Consider the following 8,169-nt stretch of genomic DNA (forward strand, 5'->3'; position numbering starts at 1 on the left):
GTGGTATCTAGGTTACATCAACACTTTCATGACGTATCTTGTGGTTCACGCTTGGGCATTGGAGATGAAGAAGACTGGAAGAAGTCATCATGGCGTTCTGGGCCAGCTGAAGAAGAAAAGAGAACGTGAACGACTCCAATCTAAGAAGATGTCACATGTGAGTCACTGAATTTCACTGCACTGTATTCACTTATATGGTCTGCAGAATGCCTGTGTAGGACTGATATCTGTCACAATATGGTGGGAATACTGGTCTTTGTTTTACAACACACGTTTTTAGTACACATTTAAGAGTGTTTAAATTATTTCTATATAGTTAAAGGGTAGACCCCCAAGAATTATTTCCTTTGGTGGGTCCAAGGTACCTCAGTCAGACACTGAGTGTACAGATCCTTGCATTAAGATATTGTATTACTGTCTGTAGCCTTAGACGAGAATTTATTAACCTTGCTAAGCCTCTTATCTGGCATAGAAAAATCCCAAAAGTGCAGGAAAGTTTTCGGTCACTTTTCGCTGCCTTTCGCACTTTTTTGAAAAGTGTGTGGCGCTTTGCGGAAAGGGCCGACAATTTTACTATCATTTACGCCAGTAACGGGCGTAATGTAAAGCAGAAATCAACGCCAGCTCCGAGCTAGTGTACAATTTTACATTGAGTGTGTAACAAAAGGCCTAAGCCAGACCCCGTATCTCCCCCACTAATCAGACTGTTTTGTGCCACAAGACATGTGTTTTGCCCACACCCCTAAAAAAAACAAAAAAAAAGATATATATATATTCACACGCTGTGTTTTCAGGCGTATTTCGGAGCGTAAACGCCTTCAAATACGCCTGAAAAATCGGTAGCCCAATGCCTTCAAACATCTGCCTATTGTATTTTAAAACGGCACGTAAAAAGAAGGAGCATGTCATTTCTTGAGCCGTTTTTGGAGATGTTTTTCATTGCGTCAATGGAAAAACAGCTCCAAAAACATCTAGAAAAAAACACCTCAAAAAATGTTTCCAGCTTCAAAAACGGCTGTAAATCAAAGGCTGTGTTCTCTGAAAACATCTCTGTAATTTTCAGCCATTTTTGACTTTGCGTGTGAACCCTAAGACTATGACACCTGATAGCTCTGCTACTTGATAGGAGACAGCGGCTCAGCAGACAGTATCACATATAATATGCAGAGATACAACGGCTTAGCAGACAGTATCACACATGCTAGGCCCAATTAAAAGGTTAATTGGGAAAAAATGTCTTAGGGCATGACCACACGTGGCGGATTTCCTCCGCAACTGTCCGCATCAATGCTGCACAGAATCTGCGTTGCAGATTCTGCTGCGGATCTGCACAAAATGTGCAGTACATTGATGCGGACTAGCTGCTGCGGACTGCGGTAAAAGTACTTCCCTTCTCCCTATCAGTGCAGGATAGAGAGAAGGGACAGCACTTTCCCTTGTGAAAGTCAAAGAAATTCATACTTACCGGCCGTTGTCTTGGTGACGCGTCCCTCCTTCGGCATCCAGCCCGACCTCCCTGGATGACGCGGCAGTCCATGTGACCGCTGCAGCCTGTTATTAGCCTGTGATTGGCTGCAGCCGTCACTTAGACTGAAACGTCATCCTGGGAGGCCGGACTGGAGACAGAAGCAGGGAGTTCTCGGTAAGTAGGAACTTCTATTTTTTTTACAGGTAGCTGTATATTGGGATTGGTAGTCACTGTCCCGGGTGCAGAAACAGTTACTGCCGATCGCTTAACTCTTTCAGCACCCTGGACAGTGACTATTTACTGACGTCTCCTAGCAACGCTCCCGTCATTACGGGAGCCCCATTGACTTCCTCAGTCTGGCTGTAGACCTAGAAATACATAGGTCCAGCCAGAATGAAGAAATGTCAAGTTAAAAAAGCAAGACGGATCCGCAGCACACATAACATGTGCATGACAGCTGCGGACTTCATTGCGGAAATTAGAATCTCCATTGAAGTCAATGGAGAAATTCCGCCATGAGTCCGCCACTGCTCCGCAACAGACAGAGCATGCTGCGGACACCAAATTCCGCTCCGCAGCCTATGCTCCGCAGCGGAATTTTACGACTCGTCTAAACGAACACTGCTAAATTAAAGTGTAAGTCAATGGACAAACGGCCCCGCTGCGGATTAACGCTGCGGAGTGTCCGCAGCGGAATTTAAGTGAAATTCCGCCACGTGTGAACCCAGCCTTATAGTGTTTTTCGATAAAGGTCACTTGAACTGGTATCATTTAAACAGTTAACCGATGAATGACACTGTTTACGTGGAATTTACCCTGCGGCCTAATGTACCATATAATGTATTAAAAAAACAATGTAAAAAAACCTACATTTTGTGGAGTGAATTGAACAAAAAACCTGTAATTCCGCCATTTCTGTTTTGATTTTACAGTGTTCATCGGGTGGCATGAATTGCATGATAACTTGATTCTGCGTGTCGTTACGATTATGGCGATACCAAATTTATATAGTTTGTTTTTGTGACGCTGCATTCGAAGATGAACTGCATAGTTTTTCAATGCAACAGCACTTCATAGGGCGGGAAGGGGTTAAAACCCACTCTCTGAAGCCCCCCTTCAAGATACATTTCAACTAATCTGGTCCCCATGGCAGAAATATGTCTTTCCATCTGGCACCTCCAGCAGACTCCTTTCAGTCTAGTTTGATATCTTTTACCTCAGAGTTCCTCTTTTTCCCTTTTTTTACTTTCTTCTTTCCCTCTCCCCTTCTTCTCCTTCTCCCCCCACTTTATTTTAACTATTTCTAACAGGAGCTGTGCAGAGTTATAAAAATATGGCTGCTTTCTTCCAAAAACAGCACCACACCTATCCACAGGTTGTATCTGGTATTGCAGGTTAGCTCCATTGAAGTGAATGGTAATGAGCTGTAATACCACACACAACCTATGGACAGGTGTGGTGCTGGTTTTGGAGAAAGCAGATAAGTTATCTCATCCTGGAGAACTCTTTGTCATGGATAGTTCTTGTGCGGAGATGCTCCCTGCATTATCCCTTTTCCTTTATGGCCGCTGATATGTTCTATTCAGCTTTATGGCCTCTGTACTAAGTTCATTTCCAGTCATTAAAGGGTTAACACTTCAGACCACTGTGGGTGACGTCACAATGTATGAGTTGTGCAGTGGTAATAAATTCCTGTAGTAATGATGATGAAGGTGCTGATGTCATAAATACAAATGTTTATGACATAAAGAAGATTCCATATTAGAAAGTTTTACTGCCACATTCAGCGCCATATTGGATGGGACTGAGGACCTTGAGCTTGACATCCCCACCAATACCGACCTGATGTAATTTGGAGGTTCTAGCAGGGAAACCCTTCACCCCAGACCACTTCTTCATCACATCCTCTTCATACGGGTTGTCTGTAATAGAGGGGGGTTTCCAGCAGGAGATCCCCCTCTATTAGCCAGAGCGGAGACAGATGCTACAAGGAGGCATCTGGAGGACCCGTCTCATCCGTGGATCGCCCATTAATTTTAATGGGTGCCCAGGAAGAGAGACACCCGCCTAGCCATCCAGATCAGCCGATCTATGTGTTTTATGTCGTTCGTTCGTTCGTTCGTTCGTTCGTTCGTTCGTTCGTTCATTGTATTGTCTTTCCTTAAAAATCTGAGAAAACGTATAAATTCTGTTACAAATTATATTTTGGCACCTTCTAAGCCTAGAGGAAGGGCAATCCTCCAGCCATGGTTTCCCTAGAGGTTTCCCCCACAGGGGGTTTTTCCTTTCCTGCGTGCTGGAGGGTGACTCTTCGTGAGTCGGAGGTTTGCCATTTTGGGTTTGGTCATATAATATAATAAAAGTTTTGACCATTTAACACCCAATTATAATGTTTTGTGTCTTTATTTTGCATTCTTTGGTATGGTGATTGGGATTCTGGGTCTATTACATATCACAAAATCATAAGGTCGGACATCTACTTCCCACACTGACATAGAATGGAGACAACAAGCGTTGCAGCACAATTAAGTGTACACATCCTTACATTAAGATATTGTATTACGGTCTGTAGCCTTTGGGGGGGAATATATTAACCTTTCTACAACAGTTTATTAGCGTAGAAAATCCACAAAATACGCAAATGTCATCATTTTTGGGGGCAAAAAATGAGCGGGGCTTAGCAGAAATGGCCAACAATTTTACTATAATTTACGCCAGTAACTGATGTAAATTATAGCAGAAATCTATATGTATAATGCCACACAGATTTATCTCTGGGGGGCGTAACAAGGCAAAGGTCCGTGCCAGACCCATACCTCCCCCCCCCCCAATCAGACTGTATGCCCCCCCAATCAGACAATAAAATACATTTTAAAAATGTACTTTAAATGTACAGCAGGCCGCGGCACATAGAAAGTACTGATGACAGGCCGCGTTGCAGCTAAAAGATGCGACACATTTATTAAGAGTCGTTCGCCTGTTAATAAATGTGTTGCATCTTACTCCAGCAAACTGTTTAATAGGACTGGTGTATGAAACGCCAGTATTAAAGGGAATGTGTCGCTAGGAATTATTTATTTTTTTCAGTTAAACAGTTAGTATATAAGTGATTAAACATTGTTTTAATTTTTTAATTTTTTCACAAGTCAGGAAATATTATAAATCAGATTCTAATTTATAACATTTCCATGTGCTGGTCACTAGAGGGAGCAATTCCCAAAATTGCAGCATTGGCATGTGGTAAAGCAACCTCATTGCCTTATGCTGCAAATTTGGAGTAGGCACACTCGCTCTGCCCCAGCACACACCAGTAAACATACCTACCAACTTTCAAGTATCTAATCTAAGTAATCTCCGCCCACACATACCCGGTTCAGCCCACTCATTATTATGTTCCCATAGGACCCCCTACACAGTATAATGACAAATAGCTGCCCCCATACAGTTTAATGCCCCCTTAGCTACCCCTAGTACCAGTGCGCACATATAAAGTGCCAGTGCCCATATAGATAGTGTCACAGACAGTGCCCATGTAGATGGTGCCACTCCCCCAGGGATTCCACTCCAGGAGGAGCCCCTGCCGTCACTGTCCATATATGGACAGTGACGTAAGGCATTCCCTATAGGAGCAGAATCTCTGTCCAGAGCGTCGGCCACGCTGTGGCCAAGGATTGCTCTCCAGGAGGAGCCCTTGATGTAATTGTACATATATGGAAAGTGACATCAGGGGTTCCGCCTAGGAGCGGAATCCCCGGCCAGACCATCGGCAATGCAAAGGCAGTGGATTCCGTTCCAGGAGTAGTCCCCGACGTCAATGTTCATATATGGATAGTGAGACAAGGGGCTCCGCACTTAAAGTAGCGCTGTGCCCGGGAATTCCTCGGCGAGTGGTACTAATACAGAAGCAGGGAGCTGACGATCCCTTTCATTAGCATTGGATTAAACTGTATCTGCATCCTGAGGACGCAGATCCAGTTGACACCAAGACATACCACAGGCCGCTTGGGACAGCGTAACAGCGCCCAGAATCCTGGACTACCCCCCTATATCCGGGACGGTTAGGAGGTATGCAGTAATTAGGACCATCCACATGCGCAGATTCCACAGTAAATGCTTGTTCATGAGCCTGCAAAGGAGGAGCTGCTCAGTTTGCCATTAGGGTGATGACTGACGGATAAGGCCTCGTTCACATCTGCACTATTGTCTCTGGTAAAATCACGGTCCCCCGCCTGACGGAAAGCCAATGGAACCCACTAAAGTCAATGGGTTCTGTCGGCAGGTGGCGGTGTCCGTTGTGCGACGGAACAGTTGCTTACGTTATTCCTTTGTTCTGCACCACTGATGGAGCAGAACAACGAAACACACCAACGCAGGTGTGAACAGGGCCTTAGAGAGATAACTGAATACAGCAGCTGGCCATGAACTGAAATACACTGCAGGTACAGAAGACAAATGGTAGACCAATTAGAAATGTGATTTATTTTACAAAATACATACAAGGCAATTAAAAAAAAAACTGTGCAAAGGTGTACATAGCCTTTAAGGGTATGTGCACACAATAGCAGGCTTTTACGTCTGAAAAGACAGACTGGTTTCAGGAGAAAACAGCTGCCTTGTTTCAGACGTAAATGCTCCTCCTCGCATTTTGCGGGGCTTCTCTGACAGCCGTAAATTTTGAGCTGTGCTTCATTGAGTTCAATGAAGAAACGGCTCAAATTACGTCTGAAAGAAGTGCCCTGCACTTCTTTTGACGAGGCTGTATTTTTACGCGTCGTCGTTTGACAGCTGTCAAACGACGACGCGTAAATGACAGGTTGTCTGCACAGTACGTCGGCAAACCCATTCAAATGAATGGGCAGATGTTTGCCGACGTATTGTAGCCTTATTTTCAGATGTAAAACGAGGCATAATACGCCTCGTTTACGTCTGAAAATAGGTCGTGTGAACCCAGCCTAAGCAATCAGGAGGCATATTTTCAGATTCTGCTGGACTTCTCCCATATACCGGCATTTCAGGCATCCTATTGGTCCACGGTGTCCTCAATGCCCACCCCATTTACTTCTTCTTTAGCCACAATGCCCGCACGCCACAGCAAGCTGACAGTGCACGCCCTAATGGTATATACAGGGGTGATGGAGATTTTATACTGAGATAATGGTAGGCTGGTTCATACACGGATAATGGTGGTTATATATGGGGATGATGGCTGGTATATACAGGGATGATGGGAGTCCCTTATATAATCCCCATATTCCCTGTATATTACCCCCAAAAGGGGAGATCAGCAGCACATCGCAGTCCAAAACTCATGGAAAACTATTTTATGTTTCACCCATCCCACCCATCGCTGGATGTGGGTATACTAGGACACATGACTAATATGATAATATTTTAATATAGAATTGTACATCCTAGTATAATAGCTAAAGAAAATTAGCTTATGAGGTTTAGAGTTTGTTATATGTCGAAATTTTGATCTAAGGTATGCGCACCGTGATGGGCGGTAGTCATGTAGACTGAACGCTTCCATGATTTGAATAAGCTGTGACGTGGCACATTGGGTCACGTGAACGTGGTATACAGGTTACATCAACACTTTCATGACATATCTTGTAGTTCGCGCTTGGGCATTAGAGATGAAGAAGACTGGAAGTCAACATGGTGTTCTGGGTCGGATGAAGAAGAAAAGAGAACATGAACGACTCCATTCTGAGAAGATGTCACCTGTGAGTCACTGAATTTCACTGCACTGTATTCACTTACACTACTGTTCAAAAGTTTGGGGTCACCCAGACAATTTTGTGTTTTCCATGAAAACTCACACTTATATTTATCAAATGAGTTGCAAAATGACTAGAAAATATAGTCAAGACATTGACAAGGTTAGAAATAATGTTTTTTATTTGAAATAATAATTTTCTCCTTCAAACTTTGCTTTCGTCAAAGAATGCTCCATTTGCAGCAATTACAGCATTGCAGACCTTTGGCATTCTAGCTGTTAATTTGCTGAGGTAATCGGGAGAAATTTCACCCCATGCTTCCAGAAGTCCCTCCCACAAGTTGGATTGGCTTGATGGGCACTTCTTGCGTACCATACTGTCAAGCTGCTCCCACAACGGCTCTATGGGGTTGAGATCTGATGACTGCGCTGGCCACTCCATTACAGATAGAATACCAGCTGCCTGCTTCTTCCCTAAATAGTTCTTGCATAATTTGGAGGTGTGCTTTGGGTCATTGTCCTGTTGTAGGATGAAATTGGCTCCAATCAAGCGCTGTCCACAGGGTATGGCATGGCGTTGCAAAATAGAGTGATAGCCTTCCTTATTCAAAATCCCTTTTACCTTGTACAAATCTCCCACTTTACCAGCACCAAAGCAACCCCAGACCATCACATAACCTCCACCATGCTTGACAGATGGCGTCAGGCACTCTTCCAGCATCTTTTCAGTTGTTCTGCGTCTCACAAATGTTCTTCTGTGTGATCCAAACACCTCAAACTTCGATTCGTCTGTCCATAACACTTTTTTCCAATCCTCCTCTGTCCAATGTCTGTGTGCTTTTGCCCATATTAATCTTTTCCTTTTATTAGCCAGTCTCAGATATGGCTTTTTCTTTGCCACTCTGCCCTGAAGACCAGCATTCCGGAGTCGCCTCTTCACTGTAGACGTCGACACTGGCGTTTTGCGGGTACTATTTAATGA

This window comes from Rhinoderma darwinii, unplaced genomic scaffold, assembly GCF_050947455.1.
Source record: "Rhinoderma darwinii isolate aRhiDar2 unplaced genomic scaffold, aRhiDar2.hap1 Scaffold_131, whole genome shotgun sequence".
In the NCBI taxonomy this organism is placed as follows: Eukaryota; Metazoa; Chordata; class Amphibia; order Anura; family Rhinodermatidae; genus Rhinoderma; species Rhinoderma darwinii.